General features: G+C 36.7%; 1 long non-coding RNA gene across 1 annotated transcript in view; it reads left to right on the plus strand.

Annotated features, from left to right (window-relative positions):
- Window positions 1-23,218, plus strand: part of LOC123388889 — a 367,744-nt gene that overhangs the window by 151,143 nt on the left and 193,383 nt on the right. Inside the window, exon 2 of the long non-coding RNA XR_006603413.1 lies at window positions 4,677-4,761. This is a non-coding gene — a long non-coding RNA (uncharacterized LOC123388889). The remainder of the gene's footprint in view (window positions 1-4,676; window positions 4,762-23,218) is intronic.

Consider the following 23,218-nt stretch of genomic DNA (forward strand, 5'->3'; position numbering starts at 1 on the left):
GATTGTCCCATTTCCAGTGGTTTCTTCCAAATTCTTATTTGTCTCTTAGCAGTACTTTAGTCTGCTTATAATAATTGAGAACAGCTGGACTTAATGTTGGAGCAGATTTCCCCAAACAGATTTTCCAGCATTGTAGTAATTCATTTGGTGGCTGGGAGTTAGAAAGCCACCAGCCTTATCAGAATTTTCTAAGATATTTAATAATATTTTTAAAAAATATTATAAAGTTTGTTATTTTTGCCTCTTTCCTGAAAGGATTCTCTGGTTTCCCCACCCCCAGAGACATTCTTGCTTCTCCTGAATCCTTCTTTTATGATTTTGGTCATCTGTATTCCTTTTATTCTGCCATTTCCTGGTTTCTTGTCATGTTAATAATTCATGGAAAAGTGAAACAAAGCCTTGCTCCCAATTTTAAATCAGTCTTAGGAGACTCTAAAATTCTTTGTAGGAAACTCAACTCAGGGCACACTACTGTGCCATGTTGTCATGCCCAGACCGTGCCTAAATATGACAGGTGAATCTAGCATCAGCACCAAGTAACAAAGGCCAACACAGGCTAGTTTACCTGGATTCTAACAGAAGACAAAGAAAACTGGTTGCTCAGTTTCATGTCTACCATCAAGGTGGTAAAGGAAGGAGAGATCATCTCCTCACTTTCTCAACTCAAAGCAGCAGTGATAGATATGGTTGGGTATACTATTAGAGCACTGACTAACTGACAAAAAGATCAGATACTTGGCTTACTTTTCCTTCTCTTCCATCAGAAGAGTTTGTGAGTAAGAGCAAGGTTGGAGTTAGGAAGACCAGTCAGTTTATTAGCCCAAGTGGAAGGTGATGATGCGGGAGATGAAGGCAGCGTGAAATAGGGCTAAATTGATTCCAAGGAGTGGAGAAATAGCCAGCGGTAAACTAGGGGGTGGAGAAAAATGATTTAAAGCAGATTATCCAGGATGACTTGTGAGTCTTTTAACTTTAGAGACAGGACTGCTGGTTATGGCAATCCTGAAATGGTGCATACTCTTTAAGGGTTCTGCAGGTTTGATGGGAGAAGAATGAATTACATTATAATGTACTGAATTAGAGATATCTGTGATGCTACATCGAGATAGAAACAGCCAGGAAAAGGTTAAATCTCAGAAAAGAGGTCTAGGAGGACTTATATTTTATATATATATAAAAAATACATTTATATATTATAATATATAAATGTATTATATATTTTTACATATAGTGATCCTAGGGATACATATATATTTATATATAAATATATATTTATATTTAAATATATTATTCATATTTTAAGATATATTAGATATATAACATATAATATATTTTAATATGTTTAACATTAAAATATATTAAAATATATTTTATATATTATAATATATTAATTATATATAATATATAATTTAATATATTAATATATATATTTATATATTATATCTTACATATATACATATATATATATATATATATATATATATATAATGTAATTACCAGAAGAGGACGGAAATTGAGGCCATGCCCAGTGTATGGTAAGAGGGAAGAGGACCTGAGCAGTAGCCCTTAAGATGGAAAAATCATCACTGGAGAACACTGTCTTAGACACAAAGGGAAGCATTTTACAGGGAAGACAGTGTTTTAGGGTTATGAGAAAGAAAGAGCTGGAAACTTAACAGGATTAAGAGATTTTTCATTTTCTTTATTCAGTTGATGATATGTGTGTGTTTTAAGATGGGAGCAACTTGCACATGTTTATAGGGTGTGGGTTTGGGAGGCAAGGGAGACAGAAGAGAGGGAAAGTCTGAAGTTACAGGAGAGGAAAGAAGTAGCCAAGAGCAGGTCTCAGAGGATGACTGAGAAGAGGTGAAATGACGCATGGCAAGGCATAGCAGGCACTGGAAAGAAGAGGGGTTTACAAGAGTGGGGATGATGACTTGTGTTGGTGGAGGAGAAAGAATCAGGGGCCATTTCTTGATAAGTAGAAAAGAGTGCTTGCTGATTGACTGGACTCCAGGAGATTCGTGATGACTTGGAATGAGCCTTATGGGAAATGGGAGAAGCTACAGAATATGGTCATTTAAAAAGAATGGTGAGTGATCTTAGGGATGGGGTATTCTCTTATTTCATATTAAAATTAAGAGAGGTGATAAGGAGAGAGAGGGAAAAAAAAAAGGTAAGGAGACCATTGGTGTTGAAGGGCTGGTGCAGGGTGAAGAGCTCACAGATCATAGGCTCGCAGAAGCCTGGATGGAGCTCCCAGTCACAGTGTCTACAGGGTCCTGAACGTCTCTTGGGAGATAAAGATCAATGTTAGACTCTGTTTGGATGGTGATTTCCTGCTTGAGTTCCAACTGCTTTGAGCCTTGGGTGCAGTTTGAAAAGCTCATGGCCAATAAAGAAAGGCCTTCAGTGAGGAAAGAAATGGGAAAACCATTTATATCCACAAATTGGTAACATTGTCCTCTAACATATCCATTAAGTAATTAGGCACAATTTCAGTGCAAGGAATTTGTCTCGGTGTCTTTGCTCACTTGGAACTGATGGAAAGTGCTTTATTCTGTTTGCTTATAACTTCAGCAAGTCACCTTTGTTCTGAGGTCTTCACCACATCTTTCTGGCTCACTCATCTGTGGCTGAATTTAATGAGACCCACGTCTTGCTGTGAAGTAGGTTGTGGAAATTATTGTAATGATTATTAAATCATTTTCCCCAGTCCTTTTAATCTTTGAAATGTTTAATTTTCCAAATCCCAAGTCACCTGGTAAAATGAAAAGACTGCACAAGCCGCCGAGCTCCCCTACCTTGGCCTAAAGTGCAGATTTTCCCTCCCATCTCTTTGATATTTACCGACATCCATTATGGAAATTAAAAAGCAGCAGTAACCCACGTCGTGAGGCTCTTTCTATTTGTGTGGCAATATGAGTTTGAAAGTTGAGAAGGGAAATGAACACAACACATAAAGTTTGTCAAGGCAAAAATGAGAAGGTGGTGTATAAGGAAAATATTCGAAAGTCCACAACTTTGTTATTTGGAAATTCATAGGTAAGGAAAAGATAGATATTATATATTTTAACAGAATCCTGAGTATAATTATTCATGAGTATATTACTGATAGCTTGGGGACTGTTGCTGGAAGATGTTTTGGAAACTTACTTACAGCCTGTCAGTTATAACTGAGGTGCCCATACCTACACTTAGTCCAGCAAAGTCCTAGTTCACCTATGTTGTCTCTGATGTAATTATTAATAGTGTCTTCCTTTTGTTTTGGTTTAAAGGTGATTCTTATGGTCACACTACCTAGGTACAGAGACTGTTATTTTTGACCTAGGATAGCAAGTGACAGAGTAAACTCTACTTGTGAATTTGGAAAATCTGTTCAGTTCAGTTTTTCTAAAAGGACCTATTTGTTGTGAAATGACCCTGATTCACACCCTTGCTCTCTTAGAGGTGGTGTGAATGCCTGCATTTAGGCAACTTCTCAAAATATAGGAAAATGTCAATACCAGTGCCACTCATTGCCAAATTTATATTTTACTTTAAATGTAAGAGCTTGAAAACATTGTCAAAAGCAGATCTCGAAAATGCTACATATTTCTTTCCATAAGTAATGCTAAGTGAGGAATGATTCATTTCTGCCTGTAAAGTTGCGAAAAATAAATATTTGATGATATGACAGTCATCTTTGAAACAGGCTGCTTTTGAGAAATTCATTAGATTCTTTTATCACTTTTACTTAGAGAATATTGAAATTGCTTCTGAAATAATCAGTGTGTACTACCAAAGGCAGGGGAAATGTGTTATGTCAGTATGAAGCCAAAGTGCAATTAAGGTGTGGAACCGTGTACATAATTTAATATTTTTTCTTGGCTTTCAAGAACTTCAGCCATTGCCATGTCAATTCTGAACGATTAGAAGAATACAAATGCAAAACCTTATTATGAGAAGTTTTCCAATTACAGTTCTCTTTGATTGAGCGGCGAGACTGAACTGATGGGGAATAAGCAGAAGCCAAATTTATTCTTCTCTGCCACTCCCTGTTAAAACCTAACCCTAAGCAACTAAACTTCTTTTGCTAAATAATCCTTTTGTTTTTCCTGGGTGAAAGCAGGTATATCACAAAGTGTTTATGAACTTTATTAGATAAAATCACAGACTTCATCTTAGATTAAAAAATGGTTTTATTTGGGATATGATGTCCCTGGCAGAATTAATCACATAATTTCAGTCTTGGGTTGGGCTTTCAGAAAGGGGGGAAGGTGATAGTTTTTGTTGGTTTCTTCCTCTCTTCCTTCCTTACACATCTCTGCAGGAGAAAAGGATTTAGGGGAAAGAGGCATATACTTAGGTGGCAGTCAAGAGTTTAATCTGTCCTTGGTTTTCTCTTAGCTACAAGCTCATGGAATATTCAGGGTTTTCTAAACCACTTCTGCTGTGGTTCCTTGGGGCAGACAGTATAGCAGGTTCTGTCTTCCAAGTCTTTCCAGTTGGCCAATTATGGCTGATCCGTTGCCTTATGGCTTGTGGATCCCTTGGCTGATCCGCACAGATTTCCTTTTTTGGGATCTCTTTACTCCTTTGGGCAATCTTTCTGGGTAATGTCCCCTTCAAAATGATAGTAGCCTGGTCCCTCTCTTGAGACAAGCAAAAACTCACTCATTCTTTCTTTTCCATAGAAGGAAGGGCAGCAGCCTACCAGTGCAACTCTGATTCTCTTTGCCACCCGAAGCCAAAACTTCAAGGAAAGCACATTTTCTCCAGGTACGTGGAAGAATCCATGGCCTCCTCTGATGTTGAGAGTGGTAAGGAAATTAACGTAGCATACAATTTTCCCTATCCTGTCAACTCTCTCTCATTTATATATTCTGGAATTGGCACATCAAAAATGCTGTTAAAAAAGCCTTTTGTTGTCTCTTAGCATGTCCTATATAGCTTGTCTAGCGGCTCCTTCTGGAAAAGAGATTTGGCAAACTTTAGCCTCCTGCCCAAATCTGTCTTGGTCCTAATTTTTTCTATGGCTGGTGCTCTGAGAGTGACTTTTATAGTTTTAAACAGTTGAGAAAAGAATCAAAAGAAGAATATTCTGTGGTATGTGAAAGTCAGGAGAAATCCAAATTTCTGTGTCTGTAAAGTTTTATTGGAAAACAGCCATGGTCATTCATTTGCATGTTATCTGTGCTGCTTTCCACATACAATGGCATGCTTGAGTGATTAAACTTGATGAACTGAAAAGTTGAAAGTAACTATTATTTAGTATTTTTCAGAAAGGGTTTGTTGACCCTTGCTGTAGAATGTGGTATACTTGGCGTCTGTTTTAATTGTTTTTGTCTTTAGACAAAATTTCAGATGGAAGAATAAAAGTTCCATCTTAACATGCAATTACTCTTCATATGTCAAAATATTACTACTCTCTTAATTTATAAGTCTTGAATATTCATTCCCATTATCCATCTAGATTGAGGTTTTCAAGGAGACAGACAAAATGCTATGCTTTCTCATCAGGAATATTTTGAGCTGGAAATGTGTACAACAGACTTAGAGAATCATTCATAAAATTACATTTAACTTGTGTGGCAACCTAAAGCTTCGGTTCAAAGCATAAGTTACTCTATGCTTCAAAATGTTGGTGGCCTGTTGGCAATGACTGCTGGGATAAATAAACTACATCTGCTTGCTTGGTTTCTGTTGGGTTTGATTTTTCCTTAAAGTTATAAAAGGGTAGAAATTTATCACCAAGATGTCTCAGCAGTTTTGATTTGAATGTGTGATCTATGTAAAGAAATAAAACAGAAATCACAAAATCATCACAGATGAAAGGAAATGTTAATTTGAAGTGTCATAAGATGGGTAGAAATTTCCAGCAGCCCAACTGGCATGGTATTCCACAAAATAATTTAAATGATTGTTTCCAGAATTTGAAGCTTGACATACTGGCTATTAACCATATGAAAACCCTTTATAATTTAGGCCAAAGACAGAAATTTAAGTCTGCTCTGGCCTGTACGGACTACTTGATGGTTTCAGACTATATCTCTCATTTCACATTCTTTGTGTATTTGCCCAGAAGCTTTTGGTAGACCAGAGGCACATTGACTATCCTGGTTTCTTGACTTAAAATCCTGCCTGGCCTTTAAGACTGAATTCAGTTTTATCTCTGCTGTGACATTTCTCTCATTAACACTTTATTGTTGCTTCTCTTGTTTCAAAGTCATATTTTGATTTGCTGTATAGTTAGCCTGTGTATCTCTTTCTCTCTTTCTCTTTGTTTCTGAGGTCAGGAACCATATATTAAGTGTTTTGTCTTCACCACAATACTGGTAATTAGTAGGTTTCATAAAAACTAGCTATAGAAGAAAAGGCAGACTTGGGGCACCTGGGTGTGTTAGTGGGTCGAGCAACAAACACTTGATTTCAGCTCGGGTCTTGGTCTCTCGGGGTCATGGTATTGAGCCCCATGTCAGACTTTGCACTCCAGGTGGCATCTACTTGAGATTCTCTCTTTCCCTGTCCTTCTTCCCCTTCCCCACTTGCTCACACTGGTATGTGCTGTCTCTCAAATAAATAAATAAATAAAACTGACAAAAAAAAAAAAAAAAAAAAAAGGAAAAGCAGATTTTAAAGCTTAATGAGCTATTTAAGTTTAATAAATTTAAACATTAGCCAAAAAAGTAACTGTTCATGTATGTTCTTATACAAAGTTAGGTTTTTATTTTCTATTTTTTTTTCCCAGAAAAATCAGTTTTGCAATGTGTAATTAGCTACTATGTGCAATTGAGTTACTGTGCAATGAAAGCCTCACTACCCTGTGGATGCTCTCATTATTTATATATTTTTTAATTTTGGAAGGGCAATCTGAGGGAGAATCTTGAAGAGTTTGGGGAATTAAAAAAAAAAAAAAGAGTCTCATATGCATCCGTATGAGTTGAACTGAGTTAGAAAGGCCAGACGTCATTCATACAATGGAGCATGCCAAGCGAGTGCTTTCAAAATGACATGGTGTTTCTAGAAACTATGATCTAACTACCTCCTTTCAGTGGGATTTGAGTTGTTGATGGGCTTGGTTTTGCTAAATAAGCTTTGCTAGAGTACTCTTCTGCAAGACATTGTAGAATTTCCTTTATGGAGTTCTTTCAAGATTTAAATATCTTCAGTTCAGCTCAGGATATTTAGAGGCCCAGAGTCCTGCATAAAAGAGTAAAATCAGCCGTATAGAGGGTAATTGAGTTCCATTTAGCCAATGCTTAACAATTTGACTCGATTTTATGTGTCATCTTTGTTGCAAAAAATGCCTCTATTAGAATGGTACCAAATTGTTATATAAGGACACTGGTCCTAAAAAAGAATTTTTATAAGAGATCTTCATAGCATTTTCTGAGTAGGTATTTAAGCAATATATTGTTGACTGGTTGAATGCTAGTTGAATAAGTAAAATGACAACAAAGAAAATTAACATTGTGAAAGTTTATGTTGTTTGTTCACATCTCTTTATTGGTATCTATTCACATCAAATTACCCATATTTCCTTATTGTAGGTGTGTTACAAAAAGCAAAAAGGAAGAATGTAGGAATCCTTATTATCTTCTTTTTATTGACTTCACATTGAATATGGTCATTATGCAGACTTATTTTGGAGTTTCTCCATCTTATATTCCAAGAATAGCCAAATGACTTAATACAAATGTTCCCAAGGTATTATTACTCATTGCTTTTGAAATTTTACTTTCAACACCGTTCTCTAGATAAGTCATTTAATTTTCATACTTTAATTTTTTCATTTTCCAAGTGCTAGGACTATGACTGTTTTATGGGAATAAGTGAAAGTCCATCAAATTTTATTCAAAATAGATTTGAATTTTTTAAATGAAACCATGAAGGCTATATTACATAGAGCATCGTTTTATGTAATGACAACACAACTTATTATACTTGTCGCTTCCAGTGTGTAAATCATGTTATTTGTCTCATCCCTGGCAATGATATGCTTGGAGGAAAGTAGGCATTATACTCAGCATCTAGTCCTATTCACATGTTTGTGGACAGTCTGGAAGACCTAACACCCATCCATCTTGCTATGTATTTATTTGTGTGTGGAAATGACTTCTCTGAAACAACGAATTTTGGAGGGGGATGCTTTGCCCCCGTTCTCTGAAGGGATGCAGTGGGGATGGGAAGCATCTGTATGAGAAGTACACTTTCTTTGTCTTGAGGCAGAGATAGAAGGTCGAAGGTGGGTTGTAGCATGACATAAATGTTATGGCGTGGATAGTGATGTAAAGCTTCTGTGGATTACTTGAGAGGGGTGTGTGTGTGTGCGCGCGCGCGCATGGATGTTTCCTCACATTCCATTTTGTCCCTTGGCCTTTCCTTATTTCATGTTAAACATGAGCAATCCTTAGCTTTGGGGAAGCTTATCTCTATATAACCAGGGAACTGAGGTATCACGTTTTGGCTTTTAATTCCAAAGCTGTGGTTCACGTGTAACACAGCAAGATCGGAAGGTTGTGCATCCAATGCAGAACCACTCTCCCTCTGAGGAGAGTTGAAGAGCCTCTGAATTTAGGAGAGGGCAGGGAGAGGAGAAGGAACAGAAGAGTAAGGCATTGAAAGAAGTCTCTTGGAAGGAGATTGTGGAAAACAGAGGTCTTTCCTCAGTTGCTGAGGGAATTTCTTCTTGCAGCCTCACCCCTCCACGAGCACACTCACTGAGATGCTGCCCTGGGGAGATGAAGAGGAAAGGAAATGAAAGGTGAATGGACTGAATTTACCCTGCAGGGTTCAACTTCAGCATAAATTAGAAATACTGTATTTTATACTTCTAGATGGAGTGGGACTTCCAGCTAGAGAGTAAACGCACTTTTAAAAAAATATAAGAAGTGAAATTTCTTGCACCCCTGTTTAGGTTTCACATGCTATTAAGACTTAACTGTCAGAGTCCCTTTAAGGACAAATAGCAAAGGTGGCCCCTCAGTATTTTCTTGCTTTTCTTGCCTGTCCTTTGAGTAACACCAGGCTTCTGACTTTCTTCCACCAGCTCATTTAGCTGTCATGTTGAACTGAACACGCAGCTCACTCAATGGCCATCACTATGATGGTACCTTCCACCCCATATGTGTACATGTTATGCAGTGTCTTTCCATAAGCTCTCATTTCTTGGTAAGCAAAATGTGTTGACCTTTCTCATGTACAATTGCCTTAGGGCATTATGAGGTCATCTCATAAACCAGGTGGGTTCAACTTGTGTTTTTCTGTTTTGACATATATAAGGAGTCATGTATTTTCAAATCTGTTATAATAGCTCACTAGGTTATGATTCTTAAGTACAGGGGTACATAGATTAAACTTAATGGTGTAAATATAGAATGTAATCTAGGGGGAAGATGTTTCCACACTGGGTCTTGATCTCACACACCACCACCAGTGACCTCAAATCCTCAGCAAGTCATTTCTCATTGTGGGATACAAGTAAACAATTATATACTGTGGAACAATTACCTGAGCATTTGCATTTTAATAGAAGATGTTTAAAAATGCTGTGTAATTTGTAGAAAAAAAGTTGATGTGATTATATATTAAAAAAAGATTGTTCAGTAAAGCAGAGCCACAGAGAAAGTTAACGGCCTAATGATCAACTGAGAGAAGAAATGTGTAACATCTAAAAGTAATAAGGACATCCCTTTGAGTGTCACCTTTTAAGATTTTGTATCCTTATTTAAGTTATATACCTTCAGACAGTATATCATTATATATTCAAAGGTAGGTGGATAATTATACATCCATATGTGGATATATTATATATAGTTATATAGACAAATATATACAACATAGAGCCTATTATATATTATATATACAATGTATATAAATATACATTGCTATTGCTTACTATTATTCCCTGATCTCTACTTTTATTCATGGTGAAGTTTCCGTTTTGGATCACTTGTTACATGGTTAGAATCCTTTCTTAATTGTTTTTCTTAGATTTTTTAATAACACTTTTTCCTTAGTCCTAGATAGGTGAGTGGTGTGATGTCCAAGTATGAAATTCCAAAGTCTCAGCTCCCTTTTTATGACTTGTAGGTATATTTGCACTCTCTTTTAGCTTCATGGACTGAAGAAGAATAGTCTACTATCAGTCTTTTGGCACCATTTTGGTATGCTGGAAGTGAAATGTATGGATACATTTAGATCTAATAACAGAAGACCAATCTCAAATGCCCCCCGGCATGCACACATCTCATAATACTTGATTTTTCCCAGTGCTCAGGCTTTAAGGATCTATGCCAAAGGCTCTAAGCCTGGTTTCAGGTACCTTTTCCCAGAACCAAGGCATCTCTTACATTTCAGCAGCCATTGGACCTAGCAAGGAAGAGAGATTGGAAGTATTAATGGAGGAAAATGGAACTGCTTGGACTCATGCTGAATTAATCACTTACGTGTTCCATAAATTAATTGTTAGGTAAAACATAGTCTAGACTCATGCTGTTCTATGGGAATCTCTAACTACTTCTGACTTGGCTGTGGACATACAGTATAGCTATCTCCAGTTTCACCTAAGCAGGTTGTAAGTCTCAAGTGAACCCTTCTCAAAATAGGAAAATAATAATGCACTGAGGGTAAGAAGAAATTGAAGAGCAGTTCTAAAAGGCCCTTAGAAGCAGTTTTCCTTTGAGTGGGCATGACGCTAATGGAGCAGATAATAAACTCTCTTTAGGTGCCAGAGAAGGGCTGTCTTCTACTTATCAGGTATTTTGAACTAGGGTAGTCCCCAGGCATACTGAAGAGCATACCGAACACAGCCGTTCCATTTTCATCACTAGGAATAGGGCAGAGCCTCCCATACAGATGCACAGGACTGTTTATACTGGCAAAACAGCCCTTACTTTACTGATTTTCATTCTCCGTCTTACCAGATTAAGATACAGAAGTGGAAGTTTTCTTCTCCAAGGGAAATGGTTTTAGAACAATGAAATCAGAAATATGGTTTTGTGGACATGCTCCTTAACACATTTTATTTAAATTTTATTCTATCTGAAAAATGGGGGGTATGTGAGGAAGGAAACACCTCACACCCAGGGGACCCTTGAATGCTAAATTCTATTGCTTCTCACTTTAGCGCTGGTGAGCACTGCTTTGTTTAGTATATTGACTCCAGATGTTGCAAAATACCCAATTCTTTTAGGAGAGCTCAGATTTCCTGCACAATGGCTCATGGTTACACTCACTATGTAATACACATGCCCCAGCACTATAACTAATGGCTACAATGTGTATATCTGAAACAGTACTTGCATTTTATTCCCAAATAGGTACTACTCAGCTACTAGGGACCAAAAACCTCAGTGATATAAAATTAGAGGTAGTACACTGAAATATTTGAACCAATACCCTCAGACATAGACAGTGAATATACTCCGGGATGAATGATTCCTTTTATTCTTCCCCTCATTTAATCCTTGTGAAAATCCTTTAAGTGTTGTTATTACCTGTCATGTGCCTAGGATTGCACAACAGGTGCCAGAGCTGGGATGGGATGTGAGCCCAGTAACCTGATTGCAGAATCAGTGTTCTTCACTACCTCATAAGCTTTGGAACTTTCCTATAATTACACTGTATTACAATTTCCTCAATGCTGAAACAAGGATAGGTAAATTAAGGTTGATAAAGCATTGAACGTCTGGTACATATTAAGCATTCAAGAAATAGCTTCGTTGTTATTATAATAATTATTTAGTATATATTATGTACTAGGTATGAGGCTAAGCATCTTATTTAATATATATTAGAAGATATTAAGGAATTACAAGAGTGCTCTGTGCTAGCAAGAAGTGGAAGGTACCTTGGGAAAATATGATGAGGGCTTTCATGTAATCTTTTGGTCTGGGGAAATTTCTCTCTGAAGGTGAGCTCCAGCTATTTCTATAAAGTCAACAGGGATTTGTATACTAGAGAAGACCAGGGAGAAGAGTAATATATAAAAATATTGTAGATTCATTTTGGGGGTGGAAGATGAAGGGCTTCCTGATCCAGGTTAAAGATTCTGGGTTTATTCCATGAACAGCTAAAGGTGGTTACAGGATTTCAGCAGGAGAGTGATGTGATCAGATTTGGCTTTTAAGAGCATTCTGGGTGCTGTGTAAGGAATGGATAGAGCTGCACAGGAGTGGCTATGTAGAGATCAATTAGGAGTTTATTTCAGCAGCTGTTAAGAGAGATAATAGTAAATAGTATAAATAAGGGTTGTGACACTGGGGAAGAAGATTCTGTCTTTGTGGATTCAAGAAGCATCTAACGTGGTGGAAAAGAATGGATTAGCAAATTGCATTCTTATGTCTAGTTCCCCCAACCCTTCCTGCCTGACAGTAGAATAGGACTCTCGTGTAGTTACTAATCCTGGGTTGTGTTTATTTCTGGGTTATACCTGCCTCTGTATCTTCCAACCCATCTTCCTTGTTGTCTCCTTCTGCATTTCCATTTCCAAACTCAGCTCTAAACCTCCCTCCATTGCCATCGCCCTAGCCTTGACTTACTCCCACCTTCCCACTATTCAAGGAGGTTCTGACATTATTTTGAGCAAGTATTTTATTTGACAGAAATTAAATTAAGGTACTGGGGTGATTCAGTGGATTAAGCATCTGCCTTCGAGTCAGGTTATGATCCCAAGGTCCTGGGATTGAGCACTCGTGTCCAGCTCCCTGCTCAGCAGGGAGTCTCCTTCTCCCTCTCCCTCTTACTTTTCTTCACCTCTCCCTGCTCATGCTCTCTCTCTCAAATGAATGAATTAAAAAAAAATCTTTAAAAAATAATTAAAATTTTTGAGTGAACACACCCTCTGCATCCTAACATTAGAAAAAGACCTTTTTAATAATAAAAAAAATGTCCTTAGTCTTTTTGCAGAGAGAACTCAATAATCTGGTCTCATTTATTGATTGAATAAGCATATGAGATTATTCTACTTATTTCTACCAGTAATCACTTTTATAGGTTGAAGTCCTATTCTCAAGAAGCTTTTCTACTAGACTGATACCATTCCTCTTTCTCGTTTATCATCAAAGAGTCAGAATGGTTTTAGAACAAGAGTGCACAATTAGGAAAATCATCTTGCATTGGTAAGAAGGATGATTTGGAGTGCAAAACAGTTTTGAAAGTCTGCACTAGCAGAGGAACATTGTGGTGAACAGAAAAAAATCTTAAATTCAAGGTTATGTAAATTTGTGAATGTTATCATGATCATTTATTTGACAGATATGTGAGTTTCTATCATGTATGATAATGAAATGAGGTAGATTTGCAAAGATTGTCAAGGGCCAAATTATTTTCAACCTTTGAGCCATGGAATGAAATTTAGCCTTTATTTGAAGTATGGTAGCATGATACTAGAAGGCTTTAACAGGGAAAAAGCATTATTATGTTCTCTAAAAGATCACTGCAGTGCTTAGATTTAAAGATGGTGGGTTAGTGGAAACCAAGACTTTGCAAATAGAGGGGGAAAAAAACCTTAGGAAATCTGATTTCAATTAAATATTAGAAGGTACTGTAATAATGTGATCACGTAAAATAAGCAGAGCAGATCTCTTGTAACATTCAGACATGAAACTGGACTAGAACACCAATGAAAAGGATTGGGTAACTTAATGGAGAAAAACTCCTTGGGGGGAATAGCACAAAAAAAGTCAAAGGCAAACAAAATGGGAGATAAAAGACAAGGAAATTAGAAGGCTGTTTCAGTGGGTCCATTCTCAAATTATTGTCATTCTAAAAAGAGAAAATGGAGGAATAGAAATTTTCAAAGACCCCGGTGTCTCACAACTAAATGTTCTGAATTGCCAGACTTAAAGGATTTACCAAGTAACCAACACAACAGATGAAAATGATACATACCTAGTCATATTACTGTAAAGTTTCTGAACACTGAAGACACATTTTCCAGAAGTAAGCAGAGTTTCATGCAAATTATGAGGATTGCAATGGGTTTAGACTTCTTAGCAGTGATATATAAACTAGAAGACAGTAGAACAACTCTTGAAAAATTCTGGGTGAAGTGCTTTCCATTCTAGAATCTAGAATATTTTACTCTAAAGTACCACTGAAGAATAAAGATAAGTAAGTAGATTTTCAGGTATGCAAGTTGTTAAAATTCACCTCTCCTGCTTTCTTTCCCAGAAAGTTACCAGAGGATATCCTCCATGAAAATGAGGAGTAAGTCAAGAAAGAGGAAGCATGGGGTCCATGACAGAGAAAAAAATACTAGCAAGAGTAGCAACAAGAATCTTCCAGATGATAATGAAGGGGGGATGTCAGAATGCTCTCTGTGAATGAGGTTTAAAGGCCAGCTGGTTTAGATAGAATAGGTGAGAAGAAAGAAGTAATGGAAATCTCTTTAAGAAAAAAAAGATGCAATTGAGAAAGTATGTAATGTGTGCAAATGTATTGAAGAAAAATGTCACAGCTGGGGAAGAGTGAGGGTTAAATTTATTATAAGTGTCAAGAATAACTAAATATGCAATAGCATGGCTCTGAGTAGCATTCATGCAGTCACAAAAATATAAATGCTATATCTATACATAACCAAAATTAGATAAAAATATGTCAGAAGGAGGAAGCCATAGAAATTGAATGTGTGGTTTCTGGAGGGGAATGGTAAGAGCCAAATTGTCATTTTCTTTAGATGGAGGTAAATAGAAATAATTCCTTCAAATGAAAAATCAAGAAGTAGTGTGAGTATCGTGATTGCCTTTGCCTACAACTAGACTCAGTGTTCTACTTTGTGAAAAAATGTTTATTGGAGAGCCAAGACGTGAGAAAGTTTGCTTCCCGCATTTAGGACTCTCATGACCACCCACAGAGGAGGAAGCTGAGTAACATAGTGCTACGTAGCCATGTTAATGTTCAGTCAAGGATTACATAATTTTCAGTAAATGGTTTAGAAACAACAATGCTTAAGCAGTCTCTGTCCTCAGCTCACAACCCTCCTAAGATGATAGCTACCTTTATAAAATCAAGTTCATTATAGTGTTTATCAAAATGTGCTCTGTATCCCTCAGTACAGTGTTTTTTAGAAGAAAGCCAAATATATCCCTTTTGGGAGAAAAGAAGAAGCATTTTATATACATATTTATATGACACATGCACAGAGATAACAGATGAATTGAAAGTGACTATCTCTGAGAAGTATGATAGGACTATGAATTAAGGGATTTCTTTTTTAATGAAACTAGTGGAATTAATTTCTTTTAACCACTTACATGTGTAATGGATAGAAGTTACAATTGCATTTTTCCAACGATGATTCTTCCTGCTTTGTTAAAAGTGGACTGTGGTAAAGGGAGACAAAGAAAGGGAGAATGGAGGGTTTTGCAGTCATCAGAAGGTTGACGATGCTGTTAATCCTAAATAGCACCAGGGCACTGGAGTAGTAGATGTGGGAAGTTTTCCAGTTTTCTCTGATGACCCGACTATTAGAGTGGATGATGGCAATAAATCTCGAATTACCGGGACCAAAGAGAGGGGTAGAAATGAATTTGTTGAGAGTCAATCTTGGATTGAACATGCAAATGAGGGAAGGCAGAGAAAAGGAACAACAAGGGGTGACTGACAGTTTTGTGGCCTGGCCCACTGGGGGATCATAGTCCTGTACTGAGATGAGAATAACCAAAAAAGAAGTGGTTGTAGGGAGAAAATTAAGGATTTTTTTTGGACACCATGTTCAGTTGGCATTGACAACTACACATCCTAGTCTAGAGATGGGATAGGCTCCAACCTTCCCTGCTTCCCTGTGAGGTCCTGAGCTCCTGAGTTCCAGGACTCACCCATTTTCATTCCCTTTTATAGCCAGCACTGTCAGGGAGGTAACAGCATTAGATCTAAAGTTCATAGTTGTCTGTAACTCACTAGTGATAATGGATCCTTGTTGTTTCAGTCTTTCCCCCGTCCTAGAAAACACATCATAATTCTTGTCGCCTGAGTTCCCTGAAGGAATATTGTGAGCATCAATAAGATATCTGTAAAGCATATTGAGCTTTTGGGGGAAGAAAGCTGTTTTATAAATTATGAAGTATTAGAGTGTTGACAGGCTGTGAGGTGCTGGCTAGGAATGTTCACTGCCTGTCCAATCAAAAGAAAAATGTAAAACATTAGATAAAAAGGTGGACCTGCCTTAATGTTGTGAGGCTTTTTCTCGGTCCTCTTCTCCCCCTTTATCTTGTCTTTCTCCAGGAGTAGCTCTGTTAGATAAAAGGCTAATCCTCCGGTGTGGTGGGAGGTGGGAGGGAGGGATTTAATTGATGAAGTGACTTGAATGGAGATAATATAATACTCGACAGTTACCAAAGGTGCAGAGCTTAAAAAAAAAAAAAAAAGGAAAAGGCAAGGAATGCATAAAAATTTGATGATGAGACTGCCATTAGCTACTTTTTTTCTTCTCTGTTTTAGCCTCCCTGCATTTGCTCTATTTCTCTTCTCCATGTCTTTCATGAACTTCCCTCACACCAGCAACACACAGGCAGATTAGGAAGTTAGTCACTCAGGTCAGCATGTTTAAATTCTGATACTTCGTATTCTGTGAGCATTCCCCTGGATGCAAAAACTCAAGGGCACTGGAGAGCTTCGATAGACGTATTCTCAGAATCTGATACTGAGCAAGCAGTAGATTTACACAATGGTATTTTCAACAATCTGATTTAAACAGAAGTTTCTTTTCATTCATTTGTCAGTGGAAAACTGAAAATGAGAGGGTGATTTGCAATTTTATAAAAGTAAAAAAAAAAAAAAATGAGAAAGCTTTTTCAGCTTACAGCATAAAGGAACCCTGTCTGCTTAGTTGTTTTGCCCAGTTAACTAATCTAAGTATAATTATCTCATTTCGGAATACCAATAAAATGGAACCTATGCACAAGCTTTTTATGAGGGTTAAATGAGATAATTACTATAGTGTGCTAAGTAAAATGCTTGCCGCTCTCTGTTTATACTGCTTTTTAATTTTTATTACTTGTCTTAAGGATGTTTTCTGCTTAGGTATTTGGCATTTATCTCTGACTTGAGTAAACCGTACTATGCTGTGTGTGTGTGTGTAAAATTTATGCGAGGAAAAATATGAGCTATTTGCACCTGTATACATGAGATGAGGCTGGTCAAGAGAGAGGCAAATCAGTTAGCTAAGGGTGAACACTTTTAAACCTTGCCCTCAATTGAAAGTAAGTATAAAAGAAAAAAAACCTATGTAAGTTATAAATACCTTCATAGAGTCATATAATGACAGCGTAAAAGTTCTTTCCAAATGGTCTGATCAAACCTCTACATGTATTTCCAAATGGTCTGATCTAACCCTGAGATGTTAGATCCCCTTCTAGGAATACCAGTTAAGGGGATTTTCACTGCACCAGCATTTCATAAACACATTCTGCTCTACTTAGTCCATTTGTGTGATACTAATGGAGTTTAGCTTTGTTTTTAATCCATTTTTCCTAGAAAATACATAGAATACATGTGGAAAAGGAGAACATTGAATGATCAGCCTAAGTACAGCTTTTAAGACAAACCTGTTGTTACCCAGTCTTAAATTTGCATTTATCACTAGCATATCTGACTGCCCATCAAGGCAACATAACTTCAGTTCTAAACATACGAAGTTTGATGCAAACTTGTTGTAAAGTTAATTTCACGTGTTGCAGTAGAGGATATCAAGCTAATAAAAATGGGGTCCTAACACTTCCCCAGTCATATTCAAACCATTTAAAGGGGAAGATTTGGTAGAAAAAGACAAGTCAATAATAACAAAAGTACAGAAAATAAATAAATAATGATAAGTTAGAGTTTTCTTTAAAAAATTGATGTCAAATAAGTATAATACACTTGTACCTTAAAAAAACTAGGGAAAGAAGAACTTATCATACTCAAAGCACATTGAAGGAAGAAAATAATAAAAATAGGAATCAATGAAATTGAGAACAGAAAACAACAAGGAAATCTTTGAGACCAAAAACTATTTATCTGAAAAAGTTGATATTTTTCCGAAGAAAACATATAGGTGGCCAATGGGACATGAAAATATTCAACATCCCTCATTGTCAGATGAAAGCAAATCAAAACCACTATGAGGTATCACTTGACACCTGTCAGAATGGCTAAAATAAACCAGTATTGTTGAGGATGTGGAGAAAAAGGAAAACTTGAGCACTGTTGGTAGGAATGTAAATTGGCACAGCCCTGTGGAAAACATTATGGAAATTCCATATTGTAATAGTATAATAGAGTAATAGAAAACACTCTATTTTCAAAAGAGTGAAAGTAGAAATACCGTATGATTCAATAATTTCACTATTGGTGGTTATTTATATATACATCCCAGTGTTTATTGCAGCATTATTTACAATAGCCAAGGTATGGAAGCCACCTAAGTTTCTATGGATAGACGAATGGATAAAGAAGATGTGAGATATACACACAGACATAGACACACAGTGGAATATTATGCAGCCATAAAAAGGATGACATTGTGCCATTTGCAGCAACATGTGCAGACATAGAGAATATTATGCTAAGTGAAATGAGTCAGACTGAAAAAGACAAATAACATAGTTTCATTCATGAGTAGAAATGAAAAAACAAACAAATGTATAAACAAAAAACAGAAACAGAGTAGGAAATACAGAGAACAAACTGATGGTTGCCAGAGGTGTGATGGGTGGGGAGTGGGCAAAAAATGGGTGAAGGGGAGTGGGAAATACATGCTTCCAGTTACACAATGAATAAGTCACAGGGATAAAAAGCACAGCACAGGGAATAGAATCAACACTATTCAGTAGTATTGTATGGTGACACATGGTAGTTAAAATCGTGGTGAGCATGGTCCAATCACTGTGTTGTATACCTGAAACTAGTATAACCCTTTGTAGCAACTATATTCAAATAAAACATTTAAAAAAGATAGCCCATATGAAGAAACTGTAATAGATGATCAATTTATATTTAATGTTACATGGAGTTTAGTATTCTACCATCTTTATTCTTTCAGAAGTTTGGCAACATTAAAGAGGCATTTCTTCATCTGGGAGAAAAAAGATTATGATATTTTTTAAAGTATGGTATTTTCTCAGGAATCAAGGGAAAGAAAAAAAAAATCAATGGAAGAAAATAAGGAGATTGCAAATGGATTGACCAATTTCTTCAGAACGTGGGATATGACAGTAAAGCATTAAAAACTACTTAACTTGTTGACTCCTGGATAAAAAATGCTAGGAAAACAGAATATACACTTGAAAATAATAAATTTGCATATTTATAGACTATACTTTGCTATCTTTTAGGGATTAGTCTTTCTGAAGCCTGTAGTCTTCTAAGGGTGCTGTCTACATTTGTCGCCCTAAGAGTGAGTGCTTTAAATTTTATATCCTGAAGGCCGCCTGGGTGGCTCAGTGGGTTAAAGCCTCTGCTTTCGGCTCAGGTCATGATCCCAGCATCTTGGGATCGAGCCCCGCATCAGGCTCTCTGCTCAGCAGGGAGCCTGCTTTCCTTCCTCTCTCTTTCTGCTTGCCTCTCTGCCTACTTGTGATCTCTGTCAAATAAATTAAAAAAATAAAATTAAAAAAAAAATTTACATCCTGAGAACCTGTCTCACTTTATCACTATCTGATCACCATTCACTTTGAGCTAGAATCCCAAATGTCTTATGCTTTCCAAATGATAATAAATTGTTTACTAGACTTCAGAAGAATTTGAAGTTTGGTTTCTCATCACCTGGCTGTTGAGGAAAACTTCTATCTAATACTGGGTGATGTGGCTCTGAATTAGCAGCCCCTCTAATTGCAGGCCAGAAAGAAATACACTCCAGAAGATAAGGCTGTTCTCCTGGATCTTAAATTATTTCTGCAAACATTGTTTCCAACACAAATGTACAGTAAGCAGTTTAAGTTAGCCACACACAGTAACAAAACAAGGTACACTACTTTTAAGAACCATCAGAAGTAACAGGCAGCACAAGCAAATTCTCCACCCTATGGATCTATCTTAGAAATATAATGTTCAATGAAAACAGCATACCCAGGAAAATACGTGGAAATAATGGAAGAGTACAGAAGCACAATTTAAAAATAAAATGTAAGCATTACTACAAGGGTGATTAAAGAACATTTTAAAAAAGTAAGGGAATGTTATACACAAAAAAGAGGCAGTAGTTTTGGAGAAGAAGACAGGCTATGGGATAGGGAAAAGGGATGTAAGCATTGAGAGTGTTCTGGTCCATGCAGTCTGTGCCCTCCTTAATTCCCATCACTGCGGTTAACCCATCATCCCACCTCGCTTCCCTCTGGAGCTCTCAGTTTGTTTCCTGTAGTCCATAGTCTCTCATGGTTTGTACATTTGAAAGGCTAAAGATTTATGCGATCTGAAGAGAAACCAGAGTATGGTTTGTACATTAAAAAAAAGTCTTCTGGTGGTGAATTCACAGGTGGTCATTATACTTTTAAATGTTTCATGATTAACATACAGGGTACTTAAAATAGTTTGTGTATATTTAAATATAGAGGTCGAAAAATAAACTTGAAGGACAGTTAATCTGTAGCATATTATTATTAATACATACACAGGCAAGTAATTGTATTCTAAATTAATAACAGCTTTTATAAATCAATAAGACAAAAAGTACAACAGCAGAAGGTTATATCATAATTTTAGATAAATTTTATAGAAGTAAACATTAGTGTTTATGCAGATTACACTAAGGAGATACCATTTCAAACCCATCAGATTTGCAAACATTAAAAGGGTGATAAAATATCAAGCCTGATGAGTATTTGGGAAGATAGGAATGATCTTACCCTGATGGCAGAGCTATAAACTGGTATAGTTATCTTAGAGAGAAATTTGTGAAAATCAAAGTCAGAATGTCAAGATTTTATGACAATATAGTAGCAATCCTAGATCTGAATGTGTATCTTACAGAATGTAAACATCTTTGTGTAAAAGATGTTAATTTCTTCATCAGCAAACATGAATAATTGTGGAATATTCATGTAATGGGATGTCATATATATATGTTGAAATAAGAAAACTAAATTTAGTATTAATAAAGATCTCAAAAATGATGTTAAGTTTAAAAGTAAGTTATAGAAATACAAACAAAAGATTTATACAGGGGCGCCTGGGTGGCTCAGTGGATTAAGCTGCTGCCTTCGGCTCAGGTCATGATCTCAGTGTCCTGGGATCGAGCCCCGCATCAGGCTCTCTGCTCAGCAGGGAGCCTGCTTCCCCCTCTGTCTCTGCCTGCCTCTCTGCCTACTTGTGATCTCTCTCTCTGTCAAATAAAATAAATAAAATATCTTTAAAAAAAAAAGATTTATACAAAGATGTAACAAGAACACTGACATCCATATTTTATGAATCTATGCATATTGAATGTATACACAAACCAAAAAAGATTTTGTCTATCATGCTTTATTTATTATAAAATATATCTGAAGGAAATAGAGGAAAATTTTAATATTTGCTAAGTCTGGGATGTAGTTCATGCCTCTTTGTAAAATATCTTAATTTTTTTCTGTACCTTAAAAAATGTTAAATATATATGTAAGAAGCCTTTAAGAAGGTTGATGAAATATTCACATATATGTTGCAAAGCCTTCCTCTTTATATCTACGCTGTGAAAGTCAAATGTTAGGTGAAAGCTACTTGTCATGCAACACTCATAAATCTTATTAGAAAATGTATGTAGGGGCACCTGAGTGGCTCAGTGGGTTAAGCTTCTGCCTTCAGCTCAGGTCATGATCTCAGGGTCCTGGGATTGAGCCCCACAATCTTAGGGTCCTGGAATCAAGCCCCGAGTCAGGCTCTCTGCTTATCAGGGAGCCTGCTTCCCCCTCCTCTCTGCCTGCCTCTCTGCCTACTTGTGATCTCCATCTGTCAAGTAAATAAACACAATCTTAAAAAAAAAAATGTATGTAAGGAAGAATAATAGACGTGAAATATTCTTTGCTTTCCTTTAAGTAAAAAATTGCAGTTAAAATGAAATTTTGTTCAATATTGATAAATCATAGTTTAATATAGTTTGATTTGTTTTCAAGGTAAAATCACAAACAAAATATTTACCATGAACTTTTGATCCTATTTGAGGTAGATTTAAGTGTCCTTTCCTAAGACCCATTTTTTTTTTTGAAGCAAGGAAAGACTTGTAAACTGCAAATTTCTCTGGACATTCTAGATGGATAAAATAATTTTCGCATAGATTTAAGTGTTAAACTGAAGAGATGTTTAAAATAACGTTTTCAAAGACCAGTTTTATATTAGACTCTCTAAAATATTTTTTTCTTTCTCTTATCTTCATAACCACCACCAAGACTGACGAGTAAGATACACCCATATAATAAAGAACTAATCCACACAGTGTGTGTGCGCGCGCGTGTGCGTGTGTGTTCATGTGAAGACGATTGTGGGGAATAGTAGGTGGTCTGGAAACTCCTATATTATGCTGTCTTTATAACGAGATTATGTAACTACTAGCTAAGTGACAGTAAAATGGCAAACTTTGAATAAAAATTTATAAAAGCAAATACACTTTTTTAATTCTTTTTTTTTTTTTAAGATATTATTTATTTATTTGACAGATCACAAGTAGGCAGAGAGGCAGGCAGAGAGAGACAGGAGGAGGAAGCAGGCTCCCGCGGAGCAGAGAGCCCGATGTGGGACTCGATCCCAGGACTCTGAGATCATGACCTGAGCTGAAGGCAGCGGCTTAACCCACTGAGCCACCCAGGCGCCCCTTTAATTCTTTTTTTTAAAAGATTTTATTTATTTGAGAGAGAGAGAGAGGAGAGAGAAAGGGAGAGGGGTGAGAGAGAGACAGAGACTGTGAGCAAGGGCAGGGGAAGAAGGAGAGGGAGAAGCAGGGAGCCCGATGCAGGACCCTATCCTGGACCCCAAAATCGTGACCTGAGCGGAAGGCAGACTCCCAACTACTGAGCCACCCAGTAGTTTTTTTAATTCTAAGAAAAATGCACCAAATAAGATTAATAGAAAGTAGCTTGACTATTACATATGTGGAGATCAGATTTATACAAATCTAATCTGATAATTTGGAAATATAGGTGCCTATTTAGGCATAACCCTCCCCCTGGCAAAAATGTAATAATGGATCTCCTTTGGAAGATACTTCCCCTTCTCAGTTGCCATGAGGAGTGACTAATGAGATCCAAATGAAAATCATTGGGTGGGGTTTCCAGAATAGCTCTTGAAA

This window comes from Mustela putorius, unplaced genomic scaffold (genome assembly GCF_011764305.1).
Source record: "Mustela putorius furo isolate JIRA1106 unplaced genomic scaffold, ASM1176430v1.1 tig00003923_pilon_pilon_pilon, whole genome shotgun sequence".
Lineage (NCBI taxonomy): Eukaryota > Metazoa > Chordata > Mammalia > Carnivora > Mustelidae > Mustela > Mustela putorius.